The 6752-nt window shown below is 48.8% G+C and overlaps 1 non-coding gene across 1 annotated transcript; it reads right to left on the bottom strand.

The window, feature by feature from the left end:
• Positions 1-251: 251 nt before the first annotated feature.
• Positions 252-392, bottom strand: LOC114007592 (U4 spliceosomal RNA). Its single transcript, XR_003549194.1, has one exon. It is a non-coding gene; the product is annotated as a U4 spliceosomal RNA (small nuclear RNA).
• Positions 393-6752: the final 6360 nt, after the last annotated feature.

The raw sequence follows: 6752 nt of genomic DNA, 5'->3' as shown, positions 1-6752 counted from the left end.
AGACAGAGAGAGACATAGAGACAGAAAGCGAGAAATCACCCCCCAGGGGGGATGGTCACACCGCAATCCCTTCTCCTCCATTCTCCTCCCGGGATCTTGGGCACGCACGCACACGCGCCCGGTGTGAGTTTTAAGCCACCGGGTCCGGGACACGAACCGCGCTCGACTATGTGGGAGTCCAGCGACATAGCCATTACGCCAACTGCTGGTTCCCAACGGTACGAACTTCTTTTAAACCAAAGCAAGTTCAGTCTCCGTAGAGACTGTCAAAAATTGCCAATGCCGACTATATTTCAAGTCGTCACGGCGGGGGATTGGGAAAAGTTTTCAATTAGCAATAATCGTGCCTCGGATAAACCTCATTGGCTACAATACTGCCACTGCGCAAAGCTTATAAAATAATTCTTAAAACAAAAAAAGGAGGGTCAGCAGGTGGTGTGGTAGTTAAGGACGCTAGACTCCCACATGACTGACCATGGTTCGAGTCCCAGACCTGGCGGCTTGCTTTGTCACTTTCTCTCTCTCTCTCTGTCCCTTTCTGATCAAGTTAAATAAAACAATTATTTAAAAAGAAAAAAAAAAGTAAAGAAAAACACAGTGTGTGCATACGTGCCCAAAATCCCAAGAGGAGAATGGAGGAGAAGGGACCCCTGGGGGGTGATTTCTCGCTTTCTGTCTCTCTGTCTCTGTATCTCTCTCCAGGAAGCATGCTCCATGTGTGTCTCTCTACAGCAAGTTTTCTCTTTCTCACTTTGTATCTCTCTCTAGGAAGCATTTTTCTCTCTCTCTCTCTTTCTATCTATGTATCATCTGTCTCTCTCTAGCAAGCTCACTCCGTCTCTCTCTATTTATCTCTCTCCAGGAGACCTGCTCTCTCTCTCTCTCTCTCTGTATCTCTCTCCAGCAAGCTCCCTCCCTGTCTCTCTCTGTATCTCTCTCCAGCAACCTCCTTCCCTGTCTCTCTCTATCTCTCTCCAGGAGACCTGCTCTCTCTCTCTCTCTCTCTGTATCTCTCTCCAGCAAGCTCCCTCCCTGTCTGTCTCTCTGTCTCTCTCCAGGAGTCCTGTTATCTCTCTTCCTCTCTCTCTGTATCTCTCTCCAGCCAGCTCCCTCCCTGTCTCTCTCTGTATATCTCCATCAAGCTCCCTCCCTGTCTGTCTCTCTATCTCTCTCCAGGAGACCTGCTCTCTCTCTCTCTCTCTCTCTGTATTTCTCTCCAGCAAGCACCCTCCCTGTCTCTCTCTGTATCTCCAGCAAGCTCCCTCCCTGTCTCTCTCTGTATCTCTCTCCAGCAAGCTCCCTCCCTGTCTCTCTCTGTATCTCCAGCAAGCTCCCTCCCTGTCTGTCTCTGTATCTCTCTCCAGCAAGCTCCCTGTCTGTCCCTGTCTGTCCCCGTCTGTCCCTCTCTTTGCAGCAAGCCCCCCTCCCTATATATAGCTCTGTGCACCTGCGAGTTCTCTTCTGCAAGCCCGTCTGACTGTGTTTCCCATCCCCCTTCCCTTTCGATGGCTGCTGTCCTCTCGCTCCAGCCCCGTATGACACCCACAGAGAAAACTCATCCAAAGGGGAGTGACAGGAGGCAGTGCCCGGACTGGTAAAAAGAGCACCCCGTCCCACGTTGGGAGAGATGAGAGACATCGCCCTCTCGCAGCAAACACGCACGCACGTGCACACACACACAGACACGCACACGCCGTCTCCCTTCCTTCCCCAGCTCCCTGCCATGCCCAGGGCCCCCCATCTCATCAAGATCTGCTGGGGCAAGACATCTGGGCTTCCAATGAGACGGCTCCCTCCAACGCTTCTGCCAAGCTCAGCTTTTTTCTTTTTTTAAGTTTATTTCTTTCTTTCATGAGAATGAGAGGCGGGCAGAGGGGGGAGAGAAAAAGAGAGAGAAAAGCATGTTCAGCAGAATCTCACGCCATGATTATCGCAAGCTCCCAGCCTTCCTGAATTATGGGTGTACATGGCTGGTGTGTACAGGCAGGCTGGGGAACTGAACCCACGACCTTCCATACCGATCCAGCAGCTTTGGAACTACATGTTACCATTGCACCACCACCACCACGGTCCAGCTTCCGGGGCCGGCAGGTGGCGTGGTGGTTAAGAGTGCCAGATTCCCACATGGCCGACCACGGTTCAAGGGTTCAAGTCCTAGACCTGGCAGATTGTTTTCTGACTCTCTCTCTCTCTGTCCCTCTGTGTTCAAATTTAAAAGTAAATAAATGAATAAAGTTAAATAAAATAATTCTTAAAAAAAAAAAAACTAAATGGTCCAGCTTCCAATATTATTATTTGCCAAAGAGTATTTACACTCTCCAGAGAGAGAGACAGAGAAAGAGAGAGAGCGAAAGTGAGACATCACTCCCCCCCAGGGGGCATGGCCATGACCTTCTTTAGTCTCCTTTTGGGATTCTGGGCTCCCAGATTCATGTTCCTGGCATGGTTTTCAAGCTGCTGGTCCCAGGACTCAAACCATGTAGTTGGCTATGTACGATCCAGCTGCCTTAACCTCCACGCCACCAGCTGGCCCAACCTATGGTTATTATAAGCCATCCAGCCTCAGATATCTCTGTTTAGAAACACAGTAACAGACTAAGGTGATGGAGAAACGGCAGATCTCAGAGCAAGAAACTGAGCCGTTAGAACCAGCCGATGGCGTAATGGCTATGTCGCTGGACTCCCATGTAGCCGACCGTGGTTCGACTCTCGAACCCGGTGGCTTAAACTCATGTCGGGCATGTGTGCATGTCTATTTAACGGACGAGAAAACCGAGGCACAGAGGAGTCACTTTGGGAGTCAGAGGGGAGCTGTGTCCAATGAAGAACAGGAGGATGGGCCGGCAGGGGGTGTGGTGGTTAAGGGCGCTGGACTCCAACATGGCTGACCGTGGTTCAAGTCTGGACCTGGTGGCTTGCTTTCTTGCTTTCTTTCTCTTTTCCTCTTTGGTCAAATTAAATATATAAAATTTTAAAAGTCCAAATGAGATAATGACGGATTGCAGTAATGCAAAAGATGTCAGGCATGGGGCCGGCAGGTGGCGTGGTGGTTAAGGTGCTGGTCTCCCATATGGCTGGCCGTGGTTGGAGTCCTGGACCTGGTGACTTGCTTTCTCATTTTCCCTTTCTTCGTGTCTCTCTGGTCAAATTCAAAAATAATAATGGAGGGACCAGCAGTTAGCATAATGGCTATGTCGTTGAACTCCCATGAAGCTGACCATGGTTCGAGTCCCAGACCCGGTGGCTTAAACTCACACCAGGTCCGTGTGCGTGTGTGCCCAAGATCCCGAGAAGAGAATGGAGGAGAAGGGATTGCAGCGTGGCCATCCCCCCTGGAGGGGGGTGATTTCTCGCTTTCTGTCTCTCTCTCTCTCTGTCTGTCTGGCGAGTGCACGTGCCCATAGCAAAAACCTCTCCAAATAATAGCAGTAATAACATGGGGCCAGCAAATGGCATGCGGTTAAAGGCACTGAACTCCCACATGGCCGACCATGGTTCAAGTCCTGGACCTAGTAGCTTGCTTGCTCACTTCCTCTCTCTCTCTCTCTCAGATCCACCTGGAAAATAATAATGATAATAATAATAAATAAATTTAAATAAAAATAATCCTTTAAAAATATAGTAATAATAATAATAGGGACCAGAAGATGGTGTGATGGTTATGTCATTGGACTCCCATGTAGTCCACCATGGTTCGAGTCCTGGACCTGGTGGCTTAAAACTCATGCTGATGGGCCGTCAGCTGGCATGGTGGTTAACAGCACCAGACTCCCACATGGCTGACCGTGGTTCGAGTCCCAGACCTGGTGGCTTTCTTTGTCACCTTTCTCTCTCACACTCTACCCCTCTCTGATCCAATTAAAACAAACAAATAAATAAAGTTAGTTAAATAAAATCATCTTTTAATGAAAAAAATACTCAGTGCAGTCAAAATCCGAAAAGGAGAATGGAGGAGAAGGGATTGCGGCGTGGCCATCCCCCCTCGAGGGTGATCACTCACTTTCTGTCTCTCTGTCTCTCTGTCTCTCCGGCAGGCGCATGCACTCTATAGCAAAAATCTCTCTAATAAAAAAATAACATAAATAATAAATAATAAAATTATAAGGAATGAATCATTAGAATAACGACCAAACAACAAATAATAACAAATGAAATAGCAAATTCAATTTTTTATTTTTGGTAGATTGTTAGGGATTCATTTTCAAAGGGTAAAACACTTAGACGAGTTAAATACAAGCGGAATGAAATTACTCTGTCAGCAAGAATGCCAAATGCGTCCTCACTTCCAGACACTTGTCAGCATCTCAGAGTCTTCGCTCAGCCACACAAAGAGCTCTGGTGTTTTATTTATTTATTTATTTCTTTATTTATTTATTTCTTTTTTGGTACAAGTTTTTGCTATAGGGCGCGTGCGCTCACCAGAAAGACAGAGAAAGACAGAGAGACAGAAAGCGAGAAATCACCCCCCAGGGGGGATGGCCACGCCGCAATCCCTTCCCCTCCATTCTCCTCTCAGGATCTTGAACACGCACGCACACGCGCCCGGCGTGAGTTTAAGTCACCGGGTCCGGGACTCGAACCGCAGTCAACTACGTAGGAGTCTAGTGACATAACCATTATGCCATCTGCTGGTCCCCATAAGATATCTTTTGTAGAGCGATTTTTAATTATAGGGCATGTGTGCTCACCAAAGAGAGACAGAGAGACAGAAAGCGAGAAAACAGCTCCCAGGGGGGATGGCTATGCTGCAATCCCTTCTCCTCCATTCTCTTCTCGGGATCCTGGGCACGCAGGCACATGCGCCCGGTGTGAGTTTAAGCCACCGGGTCCGGGACTCGAACCGCTGTTGACTACGTGGGAGTCCAGCAATATAACCATGACTCCATCTGCTAGTCCCCCAGGTTACTATTTTAATTTGCTATTTCCCGGATGATCAGCCTGGTTTTGCTGAGGCCAGGACTCCAGAGGGGCTTCAGCCTTGTTCGGTCCTTTGTGAATTCCAGTGGTGGGCTGAAAGGTGGAGCCTAATATAGACACTCCCAAGGCCACTCTTGCTCAGAGTAGTCACATTGAAATCCCAGGAAACTCGGACACAGGGGAGGAGCCAGGGCAGAGGGACCCGGATAGAGGAAGGGTGCTGGGGCCACAAGAAGAGGGAGGAAGTGGACAGAACAAGAGAGACAGCACGTGGCCAGGGTCTATGACATACTGACCAAGGAGGAAGTGGGGCTTAGCAACCCTGATAATGAACAGCGGCAGGAGGCTGATTATTTTCCTGGAGAGGTTTTTGCTATAGGGTGCGTGCACTCGCCAGAGAGACAGAGAGACAGAGAGACAGAAAGCGAGAAATCACCCCCCCGGGGGGGGATGGCCATGCCACAATCCCTTTTCCTCCATTCTCCTCTCGGGATCTTGGGCACGCACGCACACACGCCCGGTGTGAGTTTAAGCCACCGGGTCCGGGACTCGAACCACAGTGGACGACATGGGAGTCCAGCGACATAGCCATGACACCACCTGCTGGTCCCACTGGAGGCTGATTCTACTTTCCAACTTTCCCCATTTCTTTCCTAATTTGCTTTGCATAGCTCTAGAGACGGAGTTCTCACGCCTGAGGGAGACAGCCCAGTCCTTCCTGAGCATGGAAAAACACTCCTTAAGTTTGATGCGACTTATTATTATTATTACTATTATTATTTAATTTCGCCATAAGGCATGGGTGGAGAGAAAGACAGAGAGAAGGGAAAGTGAGACAGCGCCCCCTGGGGGAGGATGGCCACACTGCAATCCCTTTTCCTCCGTTTTCTTCTTGAGATTTTGGGCACGCACGCGTGCACGCGCACACACACACACACACACACACACGACACACACGCCTGGCTTGGTTGTTTTTTAAAGAATTATTTATTTATTTAACTCCATGTGTTGTTATTATTTTTGAAATCTGACCAGAAAGAGAGAGAGAGAGGGGAAAGGAGAAAGCAAGCCTCCAGGTCCAGGACTCAAGCTGTGCTCAGCCATGGGGGGGGGGGGGTCTAGCACCTTTTCCCACCATGCCACCTGCTGGCGCTTTTGTTTTCAGAGATTTTTGCCATCATGCATGTGCAAGAGGGGAGACAGAGAGACAGAGAGAAAGTGAGAAATCACACACACACACACACACACACACACACACACACAGGGAGAATGGTCATGCCACAATCCCTTCTCCTCCAGTCTCCTCTAGGGATTTTTGGACATGCATGCACATTCGCCCGCACGTTAGTTTTAAACTGCTGGGTCCAGGACTGGAACTGTAGTTGACTCCATGGGAGTCCAGCAATATAACCATGCTGGTCTCATCCCAGTTTTTTTAAGCAGCTGGGTCCAGGACTCGAACCTCATGATGCACCGAGCAGTGACCTCCATGGATAAAAGGGCTGAAAGAGATCGTCTAGGAGGAAGGGAAGAATACTCATGTAAGCCTTGCAGGCATTTCCGGTCATAGACCTGGATTAGAATCTGCTAAACCACCCGCAGGGCTGGTGTCCTCATCTCTCCAAACTTCTGTTTCCTCTCCTTTCTTCTGAAACAACCATCAGAAGTATCTACCTCCTCGCCTGGTGCATGTATTCAACCAGTTAATGAAATAAAGTGCCTGACACACAGTAGGTACAAAAAATAAAAATAAAAATAAAAATAAAAAAAAGTGTTACCCTACTCGAAGCACACGTGTACTTTCCTCCCTCTAAAACTTTGCAAGGGCTGGCACT

This window comes from Tupaia chinensis, unplaced genomic scaffold, assembly GCF_000334495.1.
Source record: "Tupaia chinensis unplaced genomic scaffold, TupChi_1.0 Scaffold000201_1, whole genome shotgun sequence".
Lineage (NCBI taxonomy): Eukaryota > Metazoa > Chordata > Mammalia > Scandentia > Tupaiidae > Tupaia > Tupaia belangeri.
Note: the sequence above shows the minus strand (reverse complement) of the source record. Positions and strands in the feature narration are given on the sequence as shown.